Source organism: Pantherophis guttatus, chromosome 2 (genome assembly GCF_059756535.1).
Source record: "Pantherophis guttatus breed Tessera chromosome 2, ASM5975653v1, whole genome shotgun sequence".
In the NCBI taxonomy this organism is placed as follows: Eukaryota; Metazoa; Chordata; class Lepidosauria; order Squamata; family Colubridae; genus Pantherophis; species Pantherophis guttatus.
Genome location: NC_142064.1, coordinates 251,631,706 through 251,645,840, shown reverse-complemented (window position 1 = coordinate 251,645,840; position 14,135 = coordinate 251,631,706).

Below are 14,135 nucleotides of genomic sequence, written 5' to 3'. Positions count from 1 at the left end.
CAATAAAGACAATTGTTGCAGTTATCATCATGATTCCATGGTCCTTATCTGCCATTATAAGGACCAGAAAATCATGATAGTGACTGGAACAATTGTCATTATTGGCACAGTATAAAGTATTATAAAGTTTAGTATCTATTAAAAGCACAAAGGTAGCCACCCTGGCCATACAAAAATTCTAATGCAGGGTGCATGTGAATGTGACCCTATACAAGTAGTCCTCAATTTACGACCACAATTGAGTTCAAAATGTCTGTTGTTAAGTGAGTTTTGCCCCATTTTACGATCTTACTTGCCGCAGTTGTTAAGTGAATTACTGCAGTTGTTAGTAACTTGGTTGTTAAGTGAATCTGGCTTCCCCTGCTTGTGAGAAGGTCACAAAAAGTCATCACATGACTTTGGGACACAGCAATCATCATAAAGATGAACCAGTTGCTAAGCATCTGACTTTTGATCACATGATCATGGGAATGCTGCAACTGTAAAAAACAGTTGTAAGTCACATTTTTCACTGCTGTTGTAACTTTGAACAGTTACTCAGCGAACTGTTGTAAATCAAGGATTACCTGCATTAGCAGTTTTCGGTTCTTCACATTAACAAAAAGTCAGTTCTCCCTCAAGTCAGTCTCAACTCCTGATGATTATATGGATAGCCCATGTAATTGTTTTGGCAAGTTTATGGAAGAGGTTTACCGCTTTTTTTCTCGGATTTTTCAGTAGCCTCCCATCCAAACACTTATCAATTCCCACCTTTCTTAGCCTGCTTGGGATTAGCCAGAGAGAGAGAGAGAGAGAGATGGAGAAAGAGAGTGAAAGAGAGAGAGATGGAGAGAGAGAGAGATGGAGAAAGAGAGATGGAGAGAGAGAGAGAGAGATGGAGAAAGAGATGGAGAGAGAGATGGAGAGAGAGAGAGAGATGGAGAGAGAGAGAGAGATGGAGAAAGAGATGGAGAGAGAGATGGAGAGAGGGGGGAGAGAGTGAAAGAGAGAGAGATGGAGAGAGAGATGGAGAGAGACAGAGTGAGAGGGGGAGAGTGAAAGAAAGAGTGAGAGAGAGATGGAGAGAGAGTGTGAGAGAGAGAGAGATGGAGAGAGTGAGAGAGAGAGAGATGGAGCAGAAAAACTAGAACTACTGAGCAAGGGGAATTACTATTATTTGTATACTATTGTAAGATCACCTGCTACAGGAAAAATACCATGCATTGCATGCAAACCTGGCCATAGTTTTATCTGGCTTTTCTTTTTAGATATTAAGTGACTTTTAAGTGATCTTGTTTTGGTGTTGGATTCTTTACTTTGATGCCTTGTTTTGTGTGGTGAGTTCTAGCAGGAAGGAGTGATAGAAATTGTAAAAAATAAATTATTCTGAGTAAGGAAAAGACAATCCATTAAGTAACCCATGGTTATAAAATGTATACATTTAAGAAATGAACTCTCCAGAAATCTGTTGAAGTTGTTATTGATACTTGAAAAGAAAATTGATGAACAACTCTTACGTTTCAGAAAACAGCATCTCGAAGAATTACTCCATTTTATAAAATGTAAACTCGCACTCAGGGTCTTGAAGGATTATCCCTATTTCAAAAAAATATACCTTTGGGCTTTTTCCAAAATGTGTTATTTATTATTTATTATTTATTTATTATTTAAATTTGTATACCGCCCTTCTCCCGAAGGACTCAGGCGGTGCACAGCCAAAATTAAAATACAATACAAAATTTAAAATAATTTAAAAGCAGAATTAAATCGAATTGGCTTCCCAAAATATTAAAACCCATTACCCTTAAAATAACCCATTAAAATTTTAAGCCAGCCCAGCTTGCTGAAATAGGAAAGTCTTCAAAACTCGACGGAAGGTCCGGAGGTCCGGGATTAGTCGTATTCCTGGGGGTAGCTCGTTCCAGAGGGCGGGTGCCCCCACAGAGAAGGCTCTCCCCCTGGGGGTCATCAGTCGGCATTGCTTGACCAACTGGAGGAGGCCCTCTCTGTGGGACCGAGTTCGCCGGTGGGAGGTTATCGGTGTTCCCTGACTGGGAATCGAACCCAAATCTCAAATGTCTCTCCCCAGACTCAACTTCCTCGCAACCGCCATTGCGCAGGCGACAATACGGCAGCCTCTCCGTTTCCAAAAAGAGCTACAGGATTTCTATTGCCCGATCACACCCGCAGACTGTTGCTCTCTTTTATTTAGCAAACAGCTCAAACACAAAGCAACACTCGACTTAGGAAAAACAGGGGCCAAAGAAAGCCAGCAGCCCTGCAGATATCGCAGCTGAACCTCTCGTTCCGGCGCGGGTTGATTTAACAAGCTGTAAATTCACTCTTGTCTCAAGGGGGGGCGGGGGGAGCGGGAGGGGGCAGGTAATCCAGAGGCAGTTCTAGCGGCCATTTGGTCCCCTAATATGAATGGTTGAGTGAGCTTCGTTACCTTTTTTCTAAAGAGAGAGAAAAGGTGGATTCAGGATTTAGGATATTTTTGAACCAAAATAAGATAACGAACCAGTTATCCAGTGCATGGCAACCAAAGGCTCTCTAGCCTCTCCTGGAACGCACATGGGAAATGATTTTACTGATAGCCCGTTGTGTTTTTGTTTTTTTCCCTTCCTTAATTTGCATCCTTTCCTAAAGAAAAATCAACTCTGACAGTCCTTTGGAAGGACAAATATTGAAGCTGAAATACAAAACGAAAGCAAAAGGAGAAGGAGACGGGGACAGCAGAGGATGCAATGGTTAGATAGTGTCATTGAGGCAATGAGTATGAATTTAAGATTGCTTTGGGGAACAGTGGAAGATTGGGGGGGGTGTTAAATTGGGTGATTGAAAAGGGAGGACTCAGAGTTCCAAATAAACAGCTCTTTAATCTGCAAACAGATACAATACAAACTCTCTGCCTGTCCGACATCTTGCCCTTTAAAGGGGAGCTGTCAGACAGCTCAACCAATCAGATTTGCTTATTTTCCCGCCGGACAGGCGGACCTGAGTGAAAACTATGTTCCTTGGCTTGACTCCTCATTAGCATACATAACACGGGGGGGGAGGGTTGTGCTATGGTCCGTGGGGTCGGGAAGAGCTGCGCACAATGTAGCGACTGAATAACAACAAAATTTGCCTCCCTGCACTTCAAATTCATTATTCCGTGATTCTGAAATCTGGGACCAAGAGAGTTAGCTCTCCACCTGCTTTGGCCCACCTTGCAGAGATTGGTGAAGTGTTATAAGTGTATATTTGCAGTTCTGCTAATCTCTCTTCCCAGGATTTAGTTCCTTGTAGTTTGGGATGCTGCAGATTGGAAGGAAAATTGTTCTCTGGATTACAGATAGCCCATGATTTATAACCATTTATTAATTAACCATTCAAAGTTAAAGTGGCACTGGAAAAAAGGGACTAAACACCCTTTTTCACGCTGTTCTAAGCAACAACAATACATACACAAATTATATGCAGGGAGGCAAATTTTGTGGTTGTTCAGTCACTACATTGTGTGCAACTCTTCGCGACCCCATGGACCATTGCAGCATCCCCATGGCCATGTGATCAAAATTCAGGTGCTTGGCACCTGGCATGTATTTATGAGAGTGGTCCTGAGATCATGTGATCACCTTTTGCGACCTTCAGACAAGCCACAGTCAATGGGGAAGCCAGAGTCACTTAATAATCGTGTTATTAACTTAACTGCAGTAATTAATTTAATAACTATGGCAAGACAGGTTGTAAAATAGGGCAAAACTCATTTAACAACTGTCTTCTTTAGCAATGGAAATGTTGGGCTCAATTGTGATCGTAAGTCAAGTTCACACAGCACTTCCCAGCTCTCTTTAAAGCAGCCACCACCAATCTTCTCAGGAAACATATTTTGGTTTACTGTAAAGGGTTCCCAACTTTATTCTTCCAAATAACCTTTTTCATCATACACTGCAAGGATTGTCTGCAAGGTATAGTCAAAACGTCAAGATGGTGTCCTCAATGGTGCGACTGAAGCTCTGCATATAAGAACAGTCTTGCTAGCACCACTACAGCCATCATCTTGACTTTTTTGACTGCACCTTGCTGGGGGGCGGCAAGTTCTACTTTCTAACCTCCTGATGGTCCCCATTGCCCTTTTTGTAACGTTTTCCAATCATCTGAATCCTTCTTAAAGAATGATGCCAAACTGGACAAAGTACTTAAGGTGGGAGTTGGACTATTAACGTGAAGGAAATTATTATCTGTTTTTTTTTTTATTTCATTTATATGCCGCCCTTCTCTGGAGACTCAAGGCGGCTTACAATGCGTTAAGCAATAGCCTTCATACTTTTGTATATTTATACAAAGTCAGCTTATTGCCCCCACAATCCGGATCCTCATTTTACTTATCTTAGAAAGGATGGAAGGCTGAGTCAACCTTGAGCCTGGTGAGATTTGAACTTGCAGTAATTGCAGGCAGCTGATGTTAATAACAGTGCTTTAGTCTGCTGCGCCACCAGGACTCTGGGGGAAGCAGAAGAGAGGGAGAGGTATCAAGTCAACCAGTACCTATTGCTTCAGCCACAACGTTTCTAGGAACACCCTGGCACAGTAAGATTTGGAACGCAATCATGGAAAGGCCTTTTAACAAAAGAATTGATGATGTTTTCTAGTTGGGAAATGCAAATTTGGTTTGCAAGTCAACAACCAAAAATTCCCAAAGCCAAATAGCCTATTTTCTCAGGTAAGGACAATCATAATTTATTAAATGTATATGCTGCCTGATTTCCAGTTATTCTGATGGTTATTTGGGAAGCACAGGTAGCCCTTAAATTATGACGTTAATTGAACCCTGCAATTATGGTCATAAGTGGTGTGTTGCAATATTTTCAGGATCAGACTCAATAAGATCAACAAGAGTTAAAGATTTAACTATATATTCTTTTATTTACATTAGGCATTCTATATTCACTGAATATTCACAGATAGAAGCAAGGGAAATGGTGTAGGTAGCTCCTTATATATACAATGGGTGGAGCTATATGTGGGAGTGGTGAATTATGAATACATTAAGAAGTGAAGAATAAGTTAACCCCTGATACCCTGTCTGTACACTATTTACACATTGGAGAATAAGGCATTTACATCTGACAAATCCCCCTCTAAATGCCGATTCGTTATACAACACCAGTTACATTCAGATTCAGGACAATACAAAACATACAACTTAGAGGTTAAGTATTTATGCTGTTTAGAAGGTAAAGGCTTCGTTAATATATCAGCTAATTGTTCTGAAGTGTCGCAATGCACTGCTTTAATAAATCCATCCTGAGATAATTGTCTTACATGTTTAAATTTTATATCTATATGTCTGGACCTTTGTCCAATGGCATCAGATCTAGATATTTCAATGGCTGCTTTATTGTCTTCATGCATAACAAAAGGCAGAGCAGGTTTTTTCCAGACATCTGAAATTAAATCATTAAACCATACAAGATTATTTGCGGCCTTGGATAAACAAACATATTCCGCTTCTGTTGTTGAAGTAGCCACTAGTTCTTGTTTACCAGTGTACCAGTAAACTGGACAGTCATTTAAGAGAAATACATAACCAGATGTGCTTTTTCTGCATGAGGTGTCTCCAGCCCAATCTGCATCTGCATAACACGTAAGCTTTGGTTCTTTAATATCATTAGGTTCTAACATTAAACAAAAGTCTAGTGTGCTTTTTAAATATCTTAAAATTCTTTTAACAGCTTCCCAGTGGTACATCGTTGGTTTGCTGACATGCCTGGATAATAAATTGAGTGGTAAAGCGATGTCCGGTCTAGTCCAATTAGATATGTAAAGGAGTGAACCTATGATTGATCTATAGAATGTATTGTCCTTGAACTCGGGAGAAGATTCATCAGAATTCCTTAGAAAGTCAGTTTGCATAGGGGTATCACAAGGTTTGGCATTGTTTAAGTTGCATTTATTTAAAAGATCTATGATCTTATCTCTCTGGGTAAGTTTGAATCCCCTTTTTGTTTTATTAATTTGGACACCAAGGTATTTGTTTACCTTGCCTAAAGATTTCAATGAGAAGTGTTCATTTAGTTTAGTTACAAAAGTTTCTCTTCTTTCTTTATGTTTTCCTATGTATAAAATGTCATCCACATAAATCAATACAAATTCAATATAATCATCACCCCTCTTGATAAAGAAACAATTATCAGCAGTGGTAGCGTTGAAGTCCATGGTCTTAAGTACTTTTACTAAACAATCATACCACCGTTTACCAGATTGTTTTAGCCCGTATAAACTCTTGTTTAACAACCAAGTCTCATTTCTGTTTGTGTATGGACTATGAGGTGCTCTCACGTATATTTCTTTATCTAATTTTGCGTGTAGGTACGCAGTCTGTATGTCATATTGGAATACATCTAGATTGAGTGCTGAAGCTACCACTAGAGCTGTTTTGACACTCTCTGTTCTTACAGTGGGGGAATACGTGTCAGTATAGTCCTCTGGATATTTCTGTGCATAACCCTGTGCAACCAATCTAGCTTTGTATAGAGTATTTCCTCCCTCTAAATTCTTAATTTTATATATCCATCTGGTACCAATAATTGTCTTATCTTTAGGCGCAGATGTAGGTGTAAATACATTTAGTCCTTGTAAACTTTCCATCTCTTTCTTCATTGCTAATTCCCATTTTTCTTTTTCTTCGTGAGGAAGTTTTAACACTTCCTCGTATGTATTGGGTGTTGTTAGTTCACCATTCATGTGCATTACATAATCCTTGTATTTATTTGGCATTTGATTTCTGGTGTTTCTAATGATTTTCTCGGGTTTACTATCGTTATCATGCAAATATCTTGCTTCCTTTTTTGTTAGTGTATCTGTTTTTATTTTGAGTTGGCTATTTGTCCAAGTTTTGGTTTTGTTTTTATATTTGTTGATATTTTGTTTTTCTATAGTCCCTTTCTCATGAGATTTTGTATCTTCATGTTTATTTGGGAATATCTCATTAAGATGTAATTTAGACCAGTTAGCTTGTTCATGGAACACAGCTGTTCTGGAGACTATAAATTTGTTGTTACTATCAATGAATCTGTATCCTTTAGTGCCAGTCTCATATCCCATAAATCTGAGTCTCCTGGACACATTTTCTCCCTTTCTTCTTAATTGTTTAGGTATGTGTACGTCTGCTGTGACTCCAAATATATGCATGTGTGCTAATTTTGGTTTTCTATTATACATCACTTCATATGGTGTCTTATTTATAATGCTGGACCATGTTCTATTTTGTGTGTAATTTGAATAATGTAAGGCTTCTGACCAGAATTGTTTGCTTAAGCCAGCATCTTCCAATGTGCATCTAATCATGGTTTGTAATGTGGAATTTTTTCTCTCTGCAATCCCGTTTTGGAACGGAGAAAATGGACTAGATGTGTAATGTAACATTCCTTTGTCTTTTAACCATTGTGAGAATTCTTTAGACATGAATTCGCACCCTCTGTCTGTCATAATTTGTTTTATTTTGATGTTGTGTTGTGTTTCTATGCGTTTGTAAAATTCTTTAAATTTTTGAAATGTTTCATCTTTGTGTTTTAGTGTGTAAACAAATCCATAGCGGCTATAATCGTCCACTATTGTCAGGAAGTAACGTTTCCTATAAGTGATTGATGGAGTTAATGGACCAACTAAGTCCATGTGTACTAAATCAAAAATTTTGTTAGTTGATCTGATAGATTTTCTTGGCCTGGGACTAGTTTTTAGTTTTGTAGATTTACATACTGAGCATTCCAGATAATTTTCACAATTCTTTATTTTAACACCTTCTGCGTGTTCAGTCATTTTTTGCACTACAGGAAAACTGGCATGTCCTAACTTCCTATGCAATATGTGAGCACACTCATCATGAATTGGTTTACCTATCTTTGGCTTCTTATCGTTGTGTGCATCTGTGTGATCATGAGATATTTTACATTCATCATTGTCACTGTTGCTAACATTCTCATCATCTATTTCAATACAATCTTCCATATTTGAATCAATGTTATGTAACCATTTTTCTTTTGTTATTAGGTAAGGTAGTCCTCCTTTAGTCACCACAGTGCCTACATTTATTTTATTCTTTTCCAAAGTTGCCTTTCCTTTTGAAAAGACAATGTTAATGTCAGAATCTCTGCTTAGTTTTATGGCACTTAATATGTTATGAGGTATTTCAGGTATTAGTAATACCCCCTCTATTTTTCCTAAACCAGGCAAGGTTACATTTCCTCTACCTAATACTTGAACCTTTTCTTGGTTAGCAACCTTAATTACAAATTTATCTTCTGCAAATGAAGACAATATACTTTTGTTATTAGTGGTGTGATTAGTTGCTCCAGAATCAATAAGCCAATTATTGTTCTCACTTTGTTGTGTGTTAGTGTTGTCTTGTTTATTTAATCCATTCAGTGAACCAGACTTTCTATCCTTTGAATTGTCTCTGCCCCCTCTATTCTCTCTGTGATTTGGTGGGCTCCTATATCTATGCCTTTCTATGGAAGGCTGTCTATAATCGTATTTGTTTCTGTATTCTGATCTATATCTTTCTTTTAAGAATTTTGGGCAATCTCTTCTATTGTGTTCCCTGGATCCACAATTATGACATTTAAATGTTCCACTATATTTTTCTTGGAAAGCTACTTTCCTATATGGTTTATGTTCTGTGTGATTGTTAGAACGATTCCTTCTAGAATTATCTTCTGTTATCAATTTGTTAGATAGACTTTCTATGGATAAATACCCTAGATTGATTGTGTCTAAATGTGACATAAAATTGTCCCATGATGGGTCAAGTGAGTTGATAATGACACTTTTCATTGTTTGGTCTGAAATCACTTCCCCCCTCAAATGCAGTTCAGCTCTTATTTTGTTCAAAGATATTAAATGTTCACTTATGGAAACCCCTGGTTTTATCCTAGATGAAAAGAAGTCTTTAGATATCCTTGTGGTGGTGGCTACACTGTCACTGTGAAACAAATTAAACATGCATTGAATAATTTCTGAAACAGTCAAATTTGGCTTAATGCTGTGATACATTGCAGGAGACACACTAGATATTATTAAGAAAAAAGCTCTATGGTGTAAGCAATCTATTTTTAGTGTCCAAGGTCTTTTTGGGGGACTAGTGATAAAAAACAGTAAGTTTTCCTTCATAAAGACAACCTGGAGCTGTTGATACCATTCTTGTAAATTAATGCCATCAACCCTTAGTTTTGGGAAGTCACTGGGTAAATTTCCGACATTATTGGGTCCATTACTTACAACCTGAGGTAGTCCGTGGTCTCGTAAATGCAGAAAATTGCAAAACGGCATGGGGATGCTCGCTACGAGTCTGCATGATCTTCTCTCCTGTTCATGTCTTCCCGGATCGTCAGCGTAGTTTCGCGCATGCGCGTTGTCCATTTCTTCTTCGGCGTCGTCGTGGAAGGTTCTCCTCATTGCGGCCCGCTCGCTCTGCTCCTCTTCAGATGAGTCGGTCTCTGGTTCGACTTTGGGGGTTCTGGCGACGGTGGCTGTTCTTCCTCTTCTATTGAAAGCGTTGGTGCTTGCTTCGGTCTGCGGCGTAGGGCGGTATCGGCAGGGCTCTCTGGGTTCCGGCGTCAGCATTCTATTAGTCAGGATGGGAGCGGGCAGGTCTTGAGGCATTGGCTTGCTCGTTCGCTTTTTTGGTGTCTTTTTAGTAATTTTCAGTTTTGGCCCAAATGCAGCAAAGAGCGTTTTCATCGCTGATTTTATTTGGTGTTTTGTTGGATCTTCCTCGCTTTCTGGTTCTGATTCTTCTGAGGTGTTTGAATCTTCCTTTTCGTTTTCGTTGTCCGATAATATTTTTCGCGCCAGAAATTTTGAATTGAGCTTGCTGATTGGCTCTTCTTCGTTCATCTTGGAGGCCGGTTGAAACCAAGATGGCCGCCATTCAAATTTTTGCGCGGGATCATCGTTTTTCTTCTTTGTAATGATTTTCTCCGCAGTCATATTACTCACTATTTTTGGATCTTTGGGTTTTTCATTGGTGATGTTTTTCTCTCTCGCTGCTCCGCTGTTCTTTAGCATATCTTGGAGGTTCGCGATGAGGTTTTCATCATTCTTCTGGCTTTTTAATAGTTTTAATATCTCTGACCTGAGTTCGTTATTTTCTATTTCGATTTCCTCCTGGTCATCAATTATTTCTTCGTCTTCAGTGGTGTATTCTTCGGATTCTCTCGAAATTGCATTCGTGGATTCGTTGATTATTTCTTGTTCCGTTTCCATTTCTTTGCTGTAGGCCCTGGTGTTGGGCCTATCTTTCTTAGACATTTTAAAGCTTTTTATTGAGTCAATTAACCATCCTCTGCTACCAGTTTGTTGCAATATTTTCAGGATCAGACTCAATAAGATCAACAAGAGTTAAAGATTTAACTATATATTCTTTTATTTACATTAGGCATTCTATATTCACTGAATATTCACAGATAGAAGCAAGGGAAATGGTGTAGGTAGCTCCTTATATATACAATGGGTGGAGCTATATGTGGGAGTGGTGAATTATGAATACATTAAGAAGTGAAGAATAAGTTAACCCCTGATACCCTGTCTGTACACTATTTACACATTGGAGAATAAGGCATTTACATCTGACATGGTGAAAGTCATTAAGTGGATCACCCCACGATTGGACCTGATTTTATAATAAGGATACACAAAGGACTAGAGACTGTCATAGGAATGATTGCCACAACACAACGCTTCTTTTGCAAATGATCAAGGTGTTACGCATTGAGAGGCTTTTCAGAAATTGTTTGCCATTGCCTTCTTCCTAGGGCTAAAACAGTGTCTGATCCAAAGTCATCCAGCTGGCTTTGTGCCTAAGGTGGAATTGGGATTCCCAGTTTCCCACTTTCTAGCCTGACGTTTTCAGAATTTAAGAACTAAGCCAGACTGTGTGATCTTTACATATATTAAATAACTGATTTGGAAAAATCATACTGTCAAGCTTTAGCTGCCTAATTTTCTTCTAAATATAAATGCCAACATTTTGGCAAGGCCTTGTTTATCCATCCTATGCAGTCTAGTTTTAAAAAGTGAAACCAGGTTTGAATAATGATAGAATGCAAACTGATAATTCTGATCTTCCTTCAGAAAAAAAAATGAATTTATTAGTGGCCTTGTTAGATACAAAGCATATTCCTGAACAAAATACAGAGAGTTTTCTATTTTTGTTAATTGGATTCAAACATATTCCTCTAATCCTTCAACCAAGATAATTTACTCACCAATTAAGATGTCTCATGAAATTTATCAAGGACATCCTTAATCTCTTATGTTTAATATGCTTATGTTAGAAAGCTAGTTTAGTCTAATGGTTAAGACTGGAGTACTAGTCCTGTTCTGTCCCCGTATCATGCACACACCCAACCAGCCAGCCGAGGGTTAAATAAACTCTTCAAACACACAACGTCAGTGATAAGGAACTTGGCAGCAACTCCGTGGCTGCCTGCCAAGAGCTTTTACTCCAATAACACAGACAAAAATACACACAGTTTGTAATTAAATCCACGGCAAATAGGTGTTGTGTCCGAAGGTGCAGAGATTAGCTTTGTCCGTCACAGAATCTGAATGGCCACCACACTCCCTTTTATAGCCTGTGGGGTGTGGTCCAGTGACTCAGCTTAATCTCTGGCATGCCTCCTTTTCTGCTGCTCACGCTTGTCTCTCCGACGCTGGCGTGGGTCCAACCACAATGTTTCTTCGTCACTATCTGACGACTCGGAAACACCTGGCTCCTGGCCAATCTCTTCCCCTTCGGGAGACACCTGAGGCATTGCCAGAGAGGAGGGTCCTGGAGAGGGAGGCCTGACCGTCTCCTCTCCTTCATGTTCGGAGCCTTCTTCCTCCGATAAGATAGGCTCGGAGGACAGAGCCACAACAAGTCCTTCCTTAGGCATGAAAGCCAGCTGGGTGACTTTGGGCCTGTCACTAACCGACCTCACAGGGTTTTTGTTGTGGGGAAAATACAACAAAAAAAGAGCATGAGATATGTTCTTTGACTTGAGTTATTTATAAAAATATTAAAGGCAGGAGATGTATAAACAAATAAACAAATGTTCAATGTAGCAATATTTATCAACATTAAGTTATGTTTAATAGAATATTGACTGGCTTTGTCTGATCAGAGTATCAAAGCCACCCTGAGCATAAACAAAGCTGAGCTGGTCATAGATTGTTCTCTGTGCCAATAATACATTAAATCTTATTCACTGTTACAGTATAAATGATCCATACCAAAATAAATTGATACAGCTTTTGCATATTATTAGGTTACTCAGATAATTAGTCACATAAATTTCCTGTAGCCTCTAAGATATTTATGCAAATCTAAAACCTGGGGCTTTATTTGATGTTTTAAATTTCCTTTATTGTCTCAGATAAATTTAAATATAAATAAATGGTTAAAATCTACAGTAGTGAGATTTTGGGAAAAGCTAAAAGTTGTAAAATAAATATATTATATGTATTAATATATATATAGATGTATAGATTTGGAGGAATCCCCATATTGATTTATTGATTAGTTATTTATTTATATTTATTGGTTCGATTTATATGCCGCCCTTCTCCGGAGACTCAGGACGGCTTACAATGCATTAGGCAATAGCCTTCATACTTTTGTATATACCTGCTTAGTAGGGCTTTCGGACCCTCCTAAGAAGTGTTCTTTTTTATACAAAGTCAGTTTATTGCCCCCACAATCTGCGTCCTCATTTTACCTACCTCGGAAAGATGGAAGGCTGAGTCAGCCTTGAGCCTGGTGAGATTTGAACACGCAGTAATTGCAGGCAGCTGGCAGCTAAGTGGCTACTTAACAGCGCTTTAGTCTGCTGCGCCACCATTATGTTCCATCAATGTAATGGAATGACAAACCATTAAATTTTCTTTATCTTAATTATAGCTGGAATACAACAACAGGATTTTTTAAATCTTTCCATCATTCATTTTTTTCTGATTGGCCATATATACCGGTATGACCTCTATTTTTCTAAAGAATCCAAGCTATTAAGTTCGAAACCCACTATGGACACAGTTAGAAATATATTGTATGACCTCTCTTGCATCACATCAGAAATTGTTCTGTATTTCCTATATTAAAGTTTGCAACGTATATTTGGAGGGTATTGGAACAGATGTTTAATTTTGACTCTTATCAATATACTAAATTTACTTTCGAATAATCCCAATCTGAAAATTGAAGCGGGAATTTGGAGGGAATTCACAGGACATTAATACTGCAGCCTTTCTCAACTGGGATTCCTCAGACCCAGAGATTCTACAAGAGATTATGACAGAAAAGAATACTGTAAATCTGATTTTTTTCTTTAACTTTTCACATTGAACTATGCTATTGGACATTTTTAAGTGCTGTAACTTAGCTGCTAGCTCTTGTAAAACATGTATTATCTAGGTTAGAAGTTAACTATATTGCAATGTTTTTATATTTTTGTGATCTTTATGCAGACGTTTTTCAAGTAAGACTTGAAATTTATTATAAGGGTTCCTCCAAGATAAAAAGATTGATAAAGGTTCCGGTAAATCAGTGTTTTTCAACCTTGGCAACTTTAAAATGTGTGAACATTTAACTCTCAGAATTCCTCAACCAGCTTGCTCAATCAAGTGTTTTAAACTATTTAGATTATTGCAAGAGGAATTAGGATGTGAAATGACAACTGAAACTTATTTTCATTTTACACTTAGGTCCAGATATATAAGCAGCATCTAAAATTCCTTAATTCTGTAACTCTCTGAATTAATATGTTCCTTTCATGTGTGTTCCTCATGGGTGTAAATCCAAAAGAGCTTATTTCCTTGTTCCTTGTTTTATGTATAATTAGAATGGGAGGGGAGGATAAAAGTGTAGGCGAGAAGGTTAGGGTATAAAAGCATTCTCCAATGCATCCTCTCGACATGTGAATCAAAGTGTTTTGAGCACTTTACATAACATCAGTAAATCTTCTTCCAAGCATTGCCATTGACAGTCTCCAAGCCAACAAGATGAAAGTCTTCTGTAAGTACCTTTTTGCCTAAGACTCACTAACTGAATTATGGCTTGAATGGAATGTATTATTTAATATATTATGGCTCAAAGCATAGTCAGGCAAATGTTTAGGCTAGATTAGACATTT